The sequence below is a fragment of the Phocoena sinus genome, chromosome 18 (assembly GCF_008692025.1).
Source record: "Phocoena sinus isolate mPhoSin1 chromosome 18, mPhoSin1.pri, whole genome shotgun sequence".
Taxonomy (NCBI): domain Eukaryota; kingdom Metazoa; phylum Chordata; class Mammalia; order Artiodactyla; family Phocoenidae; genus Phocoena; species Phocoena sinus.
The window spans coordinates 64,968,416-64,987,429 of NC_045780.1; the positions used below are offsets into that span (position 1 = coordinate 64,968,416).

General features: G+C 40.4%; 1 protein-coding gene across 1 annotated transcript in view; it reads right to left on the minus strand.

Annotated features, from left to right (window-relative positions):
• Positions 1-19,014, minus strand: part of ABCC4 (ATP binding cassette subfamily C member 4) — a 215,960-nt gene that overhangs the window by 82,920 nt on the left and 114,026 nt on the right.

Consider the following 19,014-nt stretch of genomic DNA (forward strand, 5'->3'; position numbering starts at 1 on the left):
ATTTAGATGGTATTATTTTTAAACTAATATAGAAAGTGACACCCCTATTTCTAATGGGCTGTCTTTAAAATTCTATGTGGTTAATTTAGTAATATTCAGGGATGGTGGAGAAATAATTATTGCCTATGTTTTAAAGGAAGAAATAAAAACATCAATGATAAAATGTGGTAAGAGGTCAGAGGTGTCCCAGCGAGCTAACAGAAGGTCCTGTTCTGCAGGAGGGTTTCAGGCGAAGACCCCTCACTGAGCAGAGAGGAAGAACCCCACCCAGGATGGGTTCTTCACCAGGTGCTTGGTCCCCATCTGGAACATTCCTCAAGACAAGAGGTGGACAGCAAGAGCTCTTACTTGGTTCCTTTCATAGAAATCATTTCAGAGACAGGCCTAAAGTGCTACAAAGAGTTCCTAAGACATAGGTCTTTGATCTTTGTGGCTTTGCCATGTATGTTTTTAAAATTTCTGGAATGCACCCAGGGAGGCAAACGGCTTGACAGCAAACACTATAAATATCGAAATAAATAAATACACACAAACATCTGGAACCCTGATTAAGCACCAAAGTTTCATTTTTTTCAGGAAAGGAGGGGTGCGGGTAGCGGAGGAGAATCCCCCATGAACAGCATTTTTATTTTTATGGAAAAATGTCCTACTCTTTTCATATAATAAACCCCCTCTGACATGAATAAAACTTTTAGAAAGCTGAAGTCTGTTGAGTCCCAGGGAAAGGGAGGAGCTGCTGGTGTTCTGTAGCTGCCTCCTCACAAAGGGGCAACTTCACTGCTATCCCAGAACCAAGATGGGGCCACAATTCACTTTTTTAAACTAGGGTAGATGAGTATCTATGAAATACTAGTCATTACTTAGAACTACAAAAATAAATCCAGGCAATACAGTAATCTCTCCTGAGTTTCAAATTAAGTTTGCACAGATTTTACAGTTTCTCATTATGCAATAATTTTCTGTGTGAAAGGTATGCTAAAATACGTTGTTTTTTTTCCTCTTTATAAGGCACTCTGAACAATAATAAACAGTGAGAAGACAGAATTTGCCAGTTATGGCCGATACAATGAAATTAAAACCAAAGAATCAAATGGCCACAAAGCACGTGGCTAAGTGTGAACTAGGAGTCAGACAATTACAAAAGTCTTAAAGGAGAAAATGCCCCCAAATTCCCACTCCACCTATTATGAGGTTCCACGATGTGACGGAGCTTTGGGAAGCACAGAAAGGTATGTGATCAGGTATCTTACCAAACGGATCCTACCGATCCCGGGATAGAGTTCCAAGTCTGTCCCGCCCCGGCCTGGCTCAGCCCCCTCCATCCTGCCCACACTCGCGGCACTCCAGGCAAGCAGCCTTCCTTCCCTGGTTTCCAGGGCAGGGTCTCCCCAATCAGCCGCTCCCACATCCTGGATAACCCAACTCATTCTCTGGTCAGTTCCACCTGTGCCACAACAGCAGCTGCTCCTCCCGTCTGCTTAGGTCCCCTTGCACATGCGGCCGGTTCCCTGAGCTGAGCCTCCTTGGCTCTACAAGGCCAATCACAGCCATACTTCCACGGTTACTAACATGGTGTCCAGCAGAAGACACACAGGTTTGGATGACACCATGCCTCGAGAAAAACGTAGGGAGCCATTACCACAAAAGAAGGATAAAAGACTGAACAAATGTGTTTAGAAAGTGGTGCTTTCAGATTGGCACTATTTAGAAAAGAGATGTTACGGGAACCTCATTACGAGCCTCTGAGGCCAATGTGGAGACAGGCTGGCACTGACCACCCAAAGGAGGGATGAAAGAGGGCATCAGGGGTGGGTGTCGGGCGGTAAATGGGGCCAGTCACTGGTCTAATTCAAAACAAGAGGAATGTTCCAGCTTCTTCCTGTGGCAGCTACAACACAGACAGAAACTTGGCCCTGTGACAAAAGCATGACGGGGGCGGGGGCGGGGGCGGGGAGGGAGACCTCCCCCAGCGCCAGGAACCACCACCCCCGGCCTGGGCACACCCTAGCCGCCCATGCTGAATGAGGCCCTGTGCTCCCAGAAACAACGTGCACATGTATATGATTTCTGTCTGCCTCCACCTCAAGGAAGGCAGGATCTACGGAAATTCCACAAACTCAACAAAGAAAATAAGATTTCATCTTGCTTGTCATTCTAAGTTCCCTCTTTGCAGCCTCAAGATATCTAAGGAGCCCGTGTTTTATTCAACTGTGATTCCCCACTCGGTTCACACCGGCACAACCCGCCATCTCGGGAGCTGTTCTAAAAGGGGAATATTTTGGCGCCAAACGTCTGAGCGGTTAATCACATCTACATGACCATGTGCCTCCGTAAACGCCACAGCATCCCCTGGCACGAAGCTGGCAACAACCCACGTGGGAAACTTTGTCAACTCCACGCTGGTCTCCTGGCCTCTAGCGTTCACTCTGAGCCGTTCTACTACCCACCAGCAAAACTGGATTCTGTGCTGCCTCAACTATCCCCGCTCCCCCCTCTCCTGATTCCACTCAGAACGGTTCTGCTTCCGCAGCCTCGCCTCAGGCTCTCCTTCTTCAAAGCCTCTCCTCACCCGTGAAGTCAGCCCAGTGCACTGTCACCAACACGCAGGGTGGATACACCCACAGGCTCTGCATTTCCTCAACTGTGGGAAGGGGGTGTCTCCATTCTCTTGTCTCCCTCAGAGGGGAGGGCAGCCTACGGATACTCCACAGCCTCAAAGGAAAGGCAACAAAGCTAGTCTAAGGACAAGATACTGATTCAACAAAGAATTTGCAGGTATCCATCAGGTGTTAAAACCTGATTTCTTGTTGCACAAGCAAACAATATGAACAGCAAACCATCTCGGTAATCCAGGCTACCAGAGACTGCACTAGGGTACTAGTCTCGAGAATTGGTATGTATTTCTTAAGGGACAGTTAAAAAGAGATCCATAGAATAAAAGGCTTCTCGTGCATTCTTTCAACAGAAAACTCTAGCAACTGAGGAAAGGAGAAATCTCTATGTAAAGGGGAAAGGGTTTAAAACCTATGAAGACATAATTTTGCTGAACTTTTAAGAAAATTCTCTATTAGGAAAATCTGAAAATGTATCTGTCCATCATTCCTAGTAAAACCCAACGGACACATCTGCAGGAATATTCTTGGCCTGGTATTTATGGATTTCCATGACTAATTTTTGCATACTAGTTCTTCTTTTTCCTCAAAATACATATTCTGCCTGACATTCCCACCACTCTCAGGGTATGTTGGCGACTGTAACCTACACGAACAAATATTCACCTCCCAAGAGCTATACTGCACAAGCTGTTCTACATGTTAGGCGAAAATCAGGCTTCTGCAGGACATAAAAGTCCTTTAAGACCATGACCTTAACCGTGTTCCTTAGCAGCATTTGAAACTCGGTTGCATTAAATAATGTTGGTGTAGGCTCGTAATGAAGCAAAATCACTGCAAGACCCCAATCTCTTGGACAGTCATGGGCTCACAGGCCTCAGATGAAAAGTCCCATTACTGAAAGGTTTCCTCAGAGCCGAATAGATCCACTAGGCACAATTCCGAAATTGCTAATATTTTCATCAGAAAGAAGTAAGAGAGCTTTAATTCACCAAGACGTTACAACGTGGAGGCTGCAAGGAGGCCCAAGGCTGAATGGTTCTCGCCTGCAAAGTCCATGAAATGTATCAAAATGTGCATGGAGAAGAGAGTCCAGGACAACGTTTTACTTCTCTCCGATCAAAACACATTATTCCTTATCCTTGGATTTCTTAGGTCAATTCACTTTTCACCTAGGTCTCATTTGTTTCTGTTTTTTGTCCAGATGCAGTCTTTATCAGCCAATTATTTTTGCCTAACCTGTGCCCTCAACAAAGGAAACAAAAAGTTTCAAAAATCCAAGAACTTAATACTGCTCTGAAGCGCAGTGTGAAGAGAGAGAACACAGGCTATCACACGAACAGAAAGCCCCATATGCAATCTTTCACTAAATTACACATTATACTGGGCGGGGGTGGGTGTCACGCGCCCGGGGATTAATGACACTTTTGATAAATAAACCTTAATATGTTTCAGCCAATATTTGAAAAGAACCTGAGAAGTGAGGCACGTGGGGGGAGGATGGACAACTGGGGACCAGGACCATGACGCTGGGTTACTTTAGCCCAACAAAGGAGAAGCTGGTCCAATCATCATCCAGAGAGCCGGCCAAGCCCGCAACGGTTCAGAAACCCTATTTCTGCATTTCTATCAAAACTTAAATGACACTAGAAACAGGTTTTCCCAGGAACCAAGAAAACAGTGATACTTCCAGGTTATACACCTAAGTTTACAACAAAAAACAAAGAGATGGCTAAAATTGGGATTAGATCCTATCCTTATACTAATCGGGATAACGCGAATAAGCAAAAGTTGAAGGAGCAGAAATAAAACTGTCTCACTGTAAAATATTGGGCCTTATAGACTAAACGATAAGATATTCTAGGCACTATTTTCCTGCAACTTTCCAAATATATTTTTTTACTTCTATATCAGACAAGCAAGTAAGAAAGCAAAACACTAACGTCACTACAAAAAAAATCATGACACAGACAGTAAAATAGACAACTGAAGAATCTTCTCTTTCCAGTCACCATAAATTTGGGGAGTAGGGGCATGGGGTAGGGGAGTGAAAAACGAACTAGGTACCAAAGCCTGAATAAAAGAAAGAGAAAAGGTGGTTTTAAGTGGGATTTCACCTGGATTGATTCATCTATGGCTCCAGGCTGCCATTGTTATCAACTCTAAGCTCCTGGTTAGTAACAGGGTTTATCTAAACTAAACCAATGCGAGAACTTACCCAAACTTCTATAGCACCGCCATATCTTTAGATCTACCGAAGAGCTGGGTGGGGTTCCTATAATACAGGGAGTGGTTTTGCTGTGGTTCCCCCAATAGGAACCTTCTCAGATCTCCATTCTGTCCACTCCGAGTCCTCTAACCATAATATTCTCCCATTTAAAGTCAACATGAACCCTATTAAACATTAAACTACATTTCCAAAATAGCCTACTTAAGGGTAGTTTTCTCTTTATGCAAATTATTAAAGACATCATGGGATGCTTAACGGCATTTCTAATATGACAGGATCTGAGAACTAACTCTCTTACTCTCTGACTCCTCCCCACTTAAGTTAGGGAAAAAAACGCTCACACGCGTGCTTTGCTGTTTTCCCTCCCAAGAGTGACTTAAATGCCAAAGAAGAGCTCACTATGAAACCAAGATCCCACATATTTTCTTATAACATCAAATAATATAAATTTCAGATCTAACATTTTCCTAACTTATGATCAGTTATAAAATTACAAAAATTTTATTCTGAAAGTCAAGACAGAAATGGAATAGGATTTAGAATAGATACATGCACTCCTGTTTTTACTGCACCGTTATTCACAATAACCAAGATACAGAAACAACCAAAGAGTCTATCAACAGATGAATGGACAAAGAAGATGTTATGCGTATAGATATAAATACATAGATACATACACACACAGTGAAATACTATTCAGCCATGGGAGAAAAGAAAATTCTTTTTTCTTTTTGCAAAAACATGGATGGACTTCGAGGAAATTGTGCGAAGTGAGATAAGTCAGACAGGGAAAGACAAATACTGTATGATATCTCTTATATATGAAATCTTAAAAAAAAATCAAACTCATACAACCAGACAGTAAAATGAGATGTTTAAAGGTCTATATTTGCAATTAATAGATAAATAAGCCCTGGAGACCTAAAACACAGTACAGCAATGACAGACAACAAAACTGTACTATAGATATTCAATTTGCTAAGAGGCTAGATATTAATCATTCCCAACATGAGAATCAATTATGATTAGTCAGCTAACACAATATCAATCATAGTGCAATAGAAATATACCAAATCAATATGTTGTACGCTTTAAACTTATACAATGTTGTACCACAAATATACCTTTCTTAAAAGTCATGACAAGGCACTAGTAAAAGTCTCTTAAAAAATAGGGCCACGAGAACAGGCAAAAATGATCATCTAGTTTTCAGAAACAGTAATCTCCCTTGTAGACGAAAGATCCATCTCCGATCCCCATTCTGGAACTAAGTCATTTTCAAATGCTAAATCCTTCTGAAAATTGATAAAAGCAAGGAGCACATATAAAAGCTGGATAAACAAAATGAGGAAGATGAAGGTCAAAGAATTCATAGACACACACTCAGAGACACATATCCATTCATTTCATACACACTGAAATACCTGTTTCGTGCAGACTGTCCAGGTCATGGAAATTTCTGAAACAATTTCCGATTCATACAATGTCCACATTCATTTCATAGGAAATACTATGCTAAACATAACTTCACCTCCACCTGAAGAGCTGCCATTATTGTATAACGAAATATCGTATGTAGGAATGGGTGCCGGACCTTTAGAAAAGGGCCATGGAGACTTCAGAATACAGTACCTGGTTACCTTATGCAAAATTCCCAGCACCCTGGCATATGCAGATGCTCCTTCAATGTTGAGTTATATAATCTGTATGATGATGAACGATTTGGGGCAAACTGGGTCACTATTTTCAATTCTAGGCATCATATCTCTATGGTTTACAAATAAAAACCAATGGGGACAGTAAGTAGAGGATTCGGCAAGAAGGTAAAGAAGACCATGCATCTGACAGAGGCAGAAGAGACTGCAAAACAATTTCTTGTGCTTCGATGGTATTAAAGGTGAAATGAAGCAATGGAAGAGACGGTATTTTAACAAGTTTAAATTGTCAAATACGTTTACGACGTTGCTCTGAAATGACAAGACACAGGGCAGTAGTCCAAATTTACATTACAACTTCAGGCTGCTGTTCAATGATGGGGAACTACATTACAACTGCCAACAGACGGAACCTGCCGTGCAGATCTCTGAAACATTATACCGTGTGCGGAAACTACTATCACAAAAATCCTCTAAGTCCTTACAACCTATTTTTGGTTTTCTTCTTCATCAAATTATTTCTAAGCCAGTTCTGCAGGATGATAAAATCATTGAATTTCAGAGCTGAAGGCCTCTCAAACATAACTGAGGTTGACTGCCAAGACTTGGGACGAGGTAGGGGCTCCCTGCCTAACTAGTACAGCCACCTGGCAGGCAGGTGTTAACCAAGGTAAGTGCTCCCTCTGTCTTCACTTAGGTCTCTCCACCCAAAATGATGTATTCTTCAGGGACCTCGATGCCATTTTACCCAGCCAGTAAGTTATGGCAGTTACATGGTTAGTTTATTAATGCTAGTTGAGAAATATTTATAGGAAAACTGTATTTGTTCTGTTGCATTTGGTATGCCTTTAACTGCATTGAAAATGTAATCTACGGTTTATAACAACTAACAGGGAATCTCATTTTCATCCCAAGCTGCTTTAACCATTATTTTGCACGAGAAGAAGTTTTGAAGTATCAGAATGTCCATCTGACAGAAATGCAGGAAAACTGCCTGGAATTAACCTGAGTGAACAAACCACGAAATTTCTCTAAAAACATCCCATGAATAAAATTTGAAGCCTGGACAATCTAAAACTGCCTTAAGTCAACTTTAACTTTCACTTGTGAAATTTGCCATTTTTCATGCTTTTTGGAAAAGGTGAATACATTTTGACCAGTTACAGCGTTTTCTTTAAAAAATAGTAAGTGCCTGCTGCTCCTAAGAAGTATAACCGTTCCCTGGAATAATTACAATGTTCCATTTAAATAGAAGTTATATTATAAAATTTCAAACTGTCTTTACTTAATTACACAATAGACTTCTGTAATAAACTTCAGCCGTATCATTTTCAAACAAACAAAACAGACCAGATGTTTGGTACTTACATGCAAAACTGAGCTCCCGCTGTGAAACCAAATTAAAATGAACTCGGGAATGAAGCTAAGCCCCGATGAAAACAAAAACAAAACAAGCAAACAAACAAAAAACATGCAGTTGATTTTGCTTTGTAGGTTGTTAGTCTTGATCATTTACATATTTTTCCTTGCATCTGGGAAAATACACACATCCTTTCCCACCATTTTATCAAAATTAACATATTCCTCTGGATTTTGTAGGGGTAAAAAAAGACAAAAAGAAAAATCGCTAAAATTTCATGATGTCACTTAGTCAAAATTCAATCAATGTCAGTTATTTCTTGGGCACTGCTTTACATAAAGTAATTCTCTTAATTCTCACACACATAAAACAACATTGGTGCTATTATTATACAATCATCCCCATTGTAAAGATAAAGTTGAGGCAGATAGTTTAAATGACTGGACAAAGGTCTATCTGTCGCTGGCCAAGCTGGATTCACATTCAGGCAGGTTGATTCCAAAGTCTGTTCTCTTCACCACTGGGCACCGCGGATACCAAATTACAGTAGTCAAAACCACTATTGCAAAATAAAGGAAAACCATTCAATTTGGTGTTGGTAAAGTCAAAGATCACTTTATTGTCTGGTTAATATTCAAATCTTAAATTTTACATCTCTTTAATAGAATCTAATAATACGAATCTTGTTCTGGTGCGACAATCTAACTCAAAAGAAGTCTCTCTCATTCACAAACACACACACACACACCACCACCCCCCACATCAATGCTGCTTAAGATAACTGTGCTTCAATCAAGAGGGTCTTGATTGTGCCAGTGAAGTGACTGGCACAGGTCTTCCAAAGCTCTGTTCTAGCAGATCTAAGACATCGCAATATCTCCACCTACATCCCAACTCCATTTCCATTAATAGCTTTAAAATGTCTACTGATGACAATCAAAGTTCTCTTATCTGATATCAAATAAAAAATGGACATAAGAATTAGGAGGAGAGAAAAGATGAGGTATATTTTTAAAAATACTCAATGTTTATCCAAAACCTATAAGGTACTCATTGTGTTACCTAAAATTTCAAACCTTAATCTTATGTTAAAAAGTTGGCAACTTGGTTATAACAAGAACTAAGAGACGAAACACCTGAAGGCCAGGTCAATTAAGCATGAAACTCTTATAGTGTCTACTTTGTGAAAGGAGATGTGAGTGGTTAAAAAATTTGATATCAACGGGAATTAAACCTCCTTCATTCAAGTTTTAAAATTCCCTAATGTATGACTGAAATATACTCACCTGGTCTAAAGACTTGACAATGTGTTTACAAACACAGCAGCTTATCTGATTGAAGGCTAAACCACTGACTGTCTGGATTACACAGGTGCTGCCTTGTATTAGTACGGCTATTTATGTCAACAACTATTTATTTAATCTTGAAGTCAAGGAAGAACAATTTTCTAGCAACACTGATTACTCATCATCTTGAAATACGTGTTTATTTTCCTCCTATTTACAGGATTATGGTCAAGACTAACATTTAAAACTTGGCACCAATAAAAAATATTTCTGTCTACAGTATCACCCATGGGTGGAACTCATTAAGCCATATTTGACAACCTTTTCATTTCTATGCTAAGAGGAAAATATAGTTAAGATTTATATTACCATAAGATATAATTTTAAGATATTATTGTCACTTTATTTTCCAAAAAGGAAAAATAATAAATTTATAGTTCCACCAAAGGAAATAAATTTTATGAGCCCAGGCCAGTCTGACACCAACAGAAAAGATAAAAAAAATTCTAAAAATAATGAATACATGTAAGAAAGCAACCATTTCTTCTTATTCTATGTTTAAGTATGTGAAGGTAATGAAAAAAATTAACCCATGATCGTGACTACATCTCAAAGCACTGCTACTGACCTAGATAAACAGAATTATTATGTAAGAAAATATGTTTAAGGACAAATCCACATGCACTGTGGTATCTGTTCAAATATCTCTGTGTAGAACAGAAAGAGGTGGAAGCTTTGTTTTTCTTACCACACCCTCAAAAGTCTCTATGCATTTTCATTACACGCCTCAAGCAACGTAAAGAATAAGATCAGTCACTGAGTCAAAAGAACACTTCCAGGGCTTCCCTGGTGGCGCAGTGGTTGAGAGTCCGCCTGCCGATGCGGGGAACGCGGGTTCGTGCCCTGGTCCGGGAGGATCCCACATGCCGCGGAGCGGCTGCACCCGTGAGCCATGGCCACTGAGCCTGCGCGTCCGGAGCCTGTGCTCCACAACGGGAGAGGCCACAACAGTGAGAGCCCCGCGTATCGCAAAAAAAAAAAAAAAAAAATCACTTCTAGAAACATCCACTTGAAGTTCAGAGAGAAATCATTAACTAATTATTGACTTAAACATCCCCAAATCAGGAACTTGGGCTGAAAATCAACCAGGGCAGATACTCTGGTTTCTCCTGACGTGTTAACAACACGCTGCTCGGTGGCACTGCCTTCTCCCAGCAGCAGACCCAGAGGCAGGAGTCCCCATCGTGAGGAGCATGACTGTATTTGGAATAATGTCTGGATAAAGATTCTTAAACACAATAACAAGTCTAAAATAGACTTTCCAGGTGTTCAAGAGGTTGAAACATTTCCCCGTGTGATGCAATCTATTAAAATGCAGATGCAAAAAAGAAATGAAAGGAAAATATTTCCAGAACAGAGAACTTGATTTCATGACATCTTTCCATTTAACCACAGTATTTTAATAAACTTCCACTCAAAGTGCACTTTGAAGCTTGTCAGACGGACTTTCTATCTATATGAGGGGGAAATTTTTAACAGAATGATCGTGGTTACCAAGAATGAAAAGAACACTCAACAGATCATAGTTGATTTCATGATAACATTACTTATGGAGAAAATGTCATTGCTTATGTTCTAACTACTGTCAAAGCATTTGTTAACACACTTCTAAAAAGCCCAGAGAGGACTTCCCTGGCAGTCCAGCGGTTAAGACTCCATGCTCCCAATGCAGGGGGGCATGGGTTCGATCCCTGATCGGGGAACTACGATCCCACATGCTACAACTAAGAGCCCACAGGCCTCTGAATCTGTATCTTTTCTATATTGAATTGTAGAATATTAACACTAGATTAAAAAAATAATAATAAATAATCCACTGTTGGCAACTTTTTAAATTTGACAACGCCTTGAAGACAGGACTTTTTGCTCCAATGCTTGGGACCACAACTGACAACCAGTAAATGACCTATAAATGGTCATTTTGATGAGTAAAAAAGCCCCAGTTAAAAGTGAAGTGACAGTTCTTCCAAAGCTGTGTTCTAGCGGAGCAGGAACGCTGCAACATCTCCACCTACATCTGAGCTCCCTGTCTAATAACAGTTTACTAATGTCTACTGACATTTTAAAATGGTTGAATTCCCCCTCTTTACTTCTTAAGGGACTGCAGTTTATAAGGTAAAACTACCAGGTATCAAATATTTAACCCTCTTTAAGTGCCAAGATTCGTCTTCAATGCACAACTAAACCACAGGGAAACGTATTAGGTGTTCGACAGTTTCATTTCCTTGACTGACTGGCATTAGGAGAACTTGGAACCTTGCATAGTCTGGTTCTATGAGCCGCAGCTTCCAAAGAACAAATATGGGTGGTTTTTTTCTTCATGCCATCAAATACCAAAAACAAAGTCCACCATAAGTAATCTATTACAAATTCTACTTTTGAAAATAAACTATAAGGAAGAATTCAATGTAATATAAACACCAAGTGTTCTTTCAAGACTGTAAACTTCCATTGTTCTTCGAGATCATGGCATGGAGAGATTCAAATACACTCCTGAACACCCTTTCTTCTATCCAGTCAACAAATACTTACTAAGCAGCTACAGTTGCCCAATCCTGATTTGGAGGCTTTCACAGTAACACCACAGATATACTCTAGGAGGGTAGAGAGCACAAGGCTAACAGAGGAGACAGGCAGTCAATACATAATTACCTAAATTATAATTTACTTGTACTTGTGAAAAGCACTATAAGAGATTAAAAACATAACTTTATGGGGGCTTCCCCGGCGGTCCAGGGGCTAAGACTCCAGGCTCCCAATGCAGGGGGCCCGGGTTCGATCCCTGGTCAGGGAACTAGACCCGACATGCCACAACTAAGAGGCCTAAGAGCTCACACGCCTCAACGAAGATCCCGCACACGGCAGAGAAGATCCCACACGCCGCAACTAAGACCGGCGCAGCCCAATAAATAAATATTCTTAAAATAAATTAATTAATTAACTAAAACATAACTTTATGTGAAATAAAACATTGCTGGCTCAATGTTATTAATATTTGGATTTTTTTCCATTCTCTTCATGGCAAAATAATAATAATGTTTAAAATAAAGGGGAGGCAGGGAAGAAATGGTAACAGAAGATGAAGGCTCCAGTTAGAAAATGAAAATCAAACTTCGCCCCATGGTGTCATAGGAGAGCTTTGAAATCAAATCTTTGAGGGGAAAGACTTGGCCGTAAAGCAAAACCATATGGAATTTTCAATCCAGGAAATTGATATACTTAATGTTTATTGTTGTTGAATCCGACCTCGAAGAACTATTCCAGTTTCTCTTGAAATAGCTGTACAAAAGCAATGAACTGTGTCATAAAACTACTTTGATGTATTTTCTGACTGTCACAAACAGCTACAAGTTTGAAGTAATTGTGTGTGTGTGTGTGTGTGTGTGTGTGTGTGTGTGTGTGTCTGTGTGTGTGTGTGTCCGGGGAGGCAGGTGTTGTTAAATAACAGTATTTGAATTAAACTTACACTTGGGCCTTCCCATCCATGGGTTCCACATCCTTGGATTCAACCAACCATGGATCAAAAATATTTGAAAAAAATCCCAGAAAGCTCCAAAAAGCAAAACTTGAATTTACTTATATAAGTAAAAGTATAAGTAATCTAGCAGGGATTTAAAGTATATGGGAGGATGCGCATAGGTTGTATTAGGGACATTGAGCTTACTCAGACTTTGGTATCTACAGGGGTCCTGTAACAAACCACTCGAGGAGATACCAAGGGATAACTGTACTATAATTCATACGTCCCATAAAATAATGCCAAATTACTGAGCACACTAAGACCAGAAACTGGAATACAGCAGTGAAGTCCTGGGTACCAAAGACTGCCTGGCTCCAATTAAGCTGAAGGTTGAGACAACACATATTAAAATGAAGTGGAGAACTTCTATATCCTATGATATCGGAAAAGTTTTAAATGCAATCAAGAAAAATGTCATCCTTAACCATTTCCGGAGACAGTACCATTAGCACATTGAACAAGGTACAAGCTTCTCAAATCGTATCTTTTTAACATTTTATTGGAGAACGACAGTGCTTTCTCTGTTACTAAATTGTCCGTATTTCCATGTATGATCATTAACAGAGAAAAAAAATGGATAAAGAGTAATCAGAACATTCTAATAGATTTAAAATGTACACCAAAATGTTGCAATATTTACCAGGTGTAGACAAGTGCTATAATAATCACCTTTATAGAGATTACTGACAAAATAACAATGGTAATCAAACTTATGTAACTATTTAAACTCGTAACAAAGGCTTCTATGATACTATTAGCAGTAAACGCACAACACCCATAAAATGTGACTTAATATCACCCTGATAAGACTTTAAGTACATATAACCATTGTTATGTGAAAAACATTATTTTTAATATGTCACAACCCAACAGGATTTAATTACCACACCTACTTCAAACTATTAGCTGTTTAATTGAAACCTGAAAAAGTAATATTTATGTGGCCATTGAGAATCATTATGATTGATGAAATCTTTTGTGTTATTCCCATTATAGTCACTTGCATTTGTTATTTTTAACAAGGAAAAATGAAAGGGGAAATGTGTGTTTTAGTTTTGCAACAAAGCTTTTCAGATGATGACTAACTTCTTCCTTTGAACACAAAAAGCCTCTTTAACTAATGTACATATAAATATGTTCTCTACAATGTGCACTAAGCAAAGAAAGGGAAGAAAAACAAAGGTGGGGGGGGGGGGTGAGGCTGTAGGACTTAAGCCAGAATTAAAAGCAACCTAGGCAAGATGAGTACATGAAAGCTGTCAGGATAGTTGTTATTCTTATTCTCAATTACTTACAGCTCATCTGCTCTCAAGGAAGAAAAATCATAGTTTCTTTTAACCATATCCACAACAGATCTCACTTGAAAGGAAACATAGCAAGTGATTTGGCATGAATGGGCGTATTACCAATTTTCCAGCATCACTACTGAATATTTATGTCGGTGACGAATGATGACACTGGTGAAATATTTTAACACGAAGCCTTGCCTTGTAAATCGTCTGAATGATGCTGTGTCAAAACAACACCTACCATAAATCAGAGGTTTCAGGACCAGTATTTCTTGTTCTAACATGCTACCTGCTCAGCAGAATCACTTGTGTGAACAGGCATAGATTACTGTGTGCTAAGCAGAGCCATCTTACCTCCTAACTTATAGAGCTATAATTTAACAGGCCTATTATCATCAAGGTAATTTTGACAGTTCTGAAATATTATACTTGTTAAAAATATGCATTTAGCACTAACCTCAGTGGTCATTTGAACTGAATAAACAGACAGGTATCCCTGCAATTATTATTCTTCCCTACGGATGACTCTTTTTTCTAGCAAGGCAGTGGTCTGTTGACAACCGATTTTATAAATACTAGAGCAAGAGGGTTATTCTGATAGTACAAAAAGCTCACCACGTTGCTTTCAAATCACTTTTCACTTCTTCACAAGTTCATTAGCAACTTGTAGTGGAGGCTAAGGACTCCCTTTCCAGGTTAAAGAAACGGCAATAGTTCAAACCTCCACTACCCTCCTCCTGGCTCCAACCCTCAATTCCTACATGATGCACATCCTAATTCGGGGTATTTTACATGCGTGAAATCTGCAGAGCCTCATTTCGCACTCAGTCAAGTTGGAAATATTAATCCTTAGGGCAATTCTAGAGTTCTGATTACAGAAGATAAAAGAATATGTCTTCTCTTAAACTGTAGTGCTACCAGAAGAATAAAAAGAACAAAAGAAATTAGTACTTTTTCTCTTTTGATAATGCGTTAGCTCTAACTTAACTTGATCTGTAAAGAAAAACTAAAGATATACATTTGTACCTTTCTTTTTACACTGAATGCATAAATAAGTGAACTAACGCATGTGCGCACACTGCAGAAAAATAAGTCGCGTGAAATGAACATACTGGCCACAATCCAATTAACTTCGCGTTTCCGTAAAAGAAGAAATACAACATCTAGCAACGCCGGTGGCACAGTTTCTTAGAGCCAAATTAACAAACTGACAGAAAATAAACAATTATTTATCCGGAATCCATTACACCCCAAGCACTCAGCCAAGTGTTTTGTCACAAGGATTAGGCATGAAAAAGCAGGACAACTATCTTCTCATCTTTTCTCCAAAACAAAGGGTGAAATTCTAGACACTTGATAAGAATAAAATATTTCTGCTGACTCTGATGGCATGGATGAAAATGGAAGAAACTGTGTGGTCATGTTTCTTACAAAACTCATGCTTGACTCAGGTCCTACAACTGACCATATTCTACCCTTCAGGAATTAAAATATATCCAGTCAAGACGTCAGCAGCGGGGCTTCCCGGGTGGTGCAGTGGTTAAGAATCCACCTGCCAATGCAGGCGACGCGGGTTTCGATCCCTGGTCCCGGGAAGATCCCATCCCACCTGCCACGGAGCAGCTAAGCCCGTGCACCACAACTACTGAGCCTTGCGCTCTAGAGCCGGCGTGCCACAACTACTGAAGCCGGCTCACTTGGAGCCCATGTTCCGCAACAGGAGAAGCCACCGCAATGAGAAGCCTGCGCACCACGACTAAGAATAGCCCCTGCTCGCCGCAACTAAAGAAAGCCGGCGCGCAGCAACAAAGCAGCACAAAAAAAAAAAAAAAAAGTCGGCAGCAGTCTATTCCAGTTACTAGGGTACAACACATAAACTAAGAAATCCCTGGCAGTCCACTGGTTAAGACTCCATGCTTCCACTGCTAGGAGGGCAGGTTCGATCCCTGGTAGGGGAACTAAGATCCTGCATGCCGCCCTGCGCAGCCCCCCCCCAAAAAAAAAAAACCAACCAAACTTGTTATTAAAAAAAAAAAAAAAAAGCGATCTAAATACCTTGTTGAAATGCTAGATATTTCAGGAACAACAAGAGTTTACTGTTTCACACATAATAAACCACAACAGTGTTTTTAAAATTCTGTATCAATACTACAAAATACAAAGACTCAAGATATAAAATGGAATTTCAAGAAATCTTTAATACAAAAAAAGCAGATTTTGTAATAACGTGCCCCTTACATTGTATCTCTGAAATAATGTAGATCATGCTGCCCTCTTGTGCCAGATGTAGAAAATAAACCTGCCTGTTCAACGGAAACACAATTTGGATTCAAAATAGTAATGATCTCTAAATTTCTAACTGATTTTCTGTTGACCTGAGATTTTCATTACCTGTGTATGAAGATCTGATACAAGTGAAACGCAGCTTCGGTGATAAAAGACAAAGATTGGCTAGGACAGAGGTGGACGCAGCAAATAGCGCAGGGACACAGCCCACATCTGCAAAGGCACTGTACCATTCAAATCCAGTTGCAATCAAATCACGTAAGAAATGCGGGGCCCCTAGAAATGTGTGGCACTTCAATAGGACACACATAACACCATTACTAAAATACATCAAAGGAAGAAAGGCATAGCAGAGAGATCAGTGAGATAATGGGAAGGTAAGAAGAAAAAGAGAAAAAGAAACACTGCTTTTGCCATTCTAAGGAACAGATTATGAAAGACCAGTAGGCAATAAGGTATCGAATTATATAACAAACTAAGTAAACTCATGCACCCCAATACAAGGATTCAAAATGGAGAGTAACATAGCCACTGGAGCTTAGAGGGATGGAACCCTCTTTAAAATCGGCTTCCTGGAATGTTAAACTGCAGGCAGAGAAACCATGCTATACAGAAGAACCGCACACTTGCCAGGTTGACTCTGCCCTTCTTCTTAAAATACAAGTACGTGAACTTGGGACTTTGGTAGGACAACCGTGTTTCAGGAATTTCCCCTGGAGGGCCTTGGTTCTTAGCATAAGTGCAGAGCGCCCGAGTGTCTAACAAAGTTCATGAGGATCTGAGATGAAGCACGAGAAGGGAGACAGGACATCTGGAACATTCCCACCAATGGATGAATGTATAAAAGGCATAGTGACAATCCAGTTCAGGGTCACTGAGAATCTACTGGCACAAGTGGGCACTGGAGACAAGTATAAAGAAGGGAACTCTGGCGAACTGCTTGCAAATCCCAGCCAGACTGGGGATGGGGCAGATCCGATGGGCCTCTGCCTGGAGTTTTCCAGCTTCCCATCAGGTCACCATGCCCAACTCTACACACCGGCCAAAGTCCTTCCTCTCCCTCCTTTTCTAACTCTGGGAGGATGTCAGGAATCCTGAACTCACAGGAAACTTACTCACCCCTGGGGTCTCCAGAGAGTGTGCTCTGACAATGGAAGGATATGCTTCCTGATCGCTCCATGCTACCCTGGAGAACACCACTCTGGAACTCAGAGGCCACAACTTTACTGCTGGGAAACTTGGATGCATTAAATGCAGATATTTAATGCAACTTAAAAGTCAAGCATGTCCATCTCTCTACTGTAGAGGGGAATTTTTTAAATAATTATGATAATTATTAGGTTATACACCATCAATATTATTGTCAACCAAGAGGCATAATTCTTACCCATGTAAGAATCTGTACTTTTTCCAACTGTAAAAAGTACAAAATTTTTATCCAAACAGAAAAGTAAATTCGATCACTTAAAATTTTTATTTAGAAAAAGTTTTCATCTTCCACTAAAAGAGTAAATAAATAATTCTTGGCCCCTAAACCTTTTGGGCAAACTAGGCCTATGTTTGTAGTACTTATTTGGGCTTCTCTTTTCTTGAAGGAATGAAGTCCTGCTAATAGATACAGGAGGGGGAGGCAAGATAACACTGGTGTGCTGGCTGCTCTAAGATTAGCAACCTCAAAGATTTAAACGTGGTCCCAAATCCTTGAATAACAAATAAACCAGCGTCTGAGGAAGCCTACAGGTCTTGAACATGAAGAGCCTGGTTAACTGTGGTCACCAGCACTCAGAGGCTGTGATAACAGACATCCAGTCCCACTTACTGCTCCCAACTTTATGGCTGTAGTTTTCACATTAACTGACAAAGTGGAGGGACTTCACAGCCATAATAGCACAAAATCCTCCAATCACTTTTGCATTATGATGACATAAGAAGACGAGATCTGTGCGGGCCTCTGCCGTTTACCGTCCTGTGCCCTGCACGGTGCCTGGACCTAAACAAACACCGTGCTGAATAAATCTGCACGACATGCCGCCCTGCACAGTCTTCCTGAATCCTCACGACAGTCTTGTGAAACAGGAGGGGCAGCAGGTGTTCCCATTTCACAGGAGGGGATGTTCCCAGATACCCTGTATTCACAGTCACTAAGGTTCATTAGGCACTGACCGTATGCTAAGCGCTGTGAATGTATTAACCTAATTAATTCTAACAGTATCACTATATTAATAAGTGTGTGAATAGCACCCCCATTTTACAGATAAAACTGAGACTCAGAGAAATTAAATAACCAACACATAAATATTAGTATCACGTTAACGGACTGTTACTATTAGTAACTAGCACCGGAACTGAACCCAGGCAGCTGGCTCCAGAGTCCATACGTTTACAGCAAGGCAGACAACATCCTGCCTTGAGATTCGCCTGCTCAGCAGTATGTATCTGCTTTGGCCTTGGTCACCTGGCTAGCTGATGGCCAGGCCAAGGCTACTCCTGTCCTCCCTCCAGCCCACATCCCTGCCTTGAAAGGTACTGTCAATCATTGCCTGCAAAAACAAAGCCACCCTGGGCCTCACCACAAGTCGAACCAAGTGAACAGAGAGGGCATGTATGCTGATAAACTAACTCTTCATAGGAGCCCAGGTCAGGAGCAAGACAGGTCAAAGGCCTGAGGGTGGAGGAAGCAACCGCCGATAAACCTCCAGGGACACTCATATCCAGA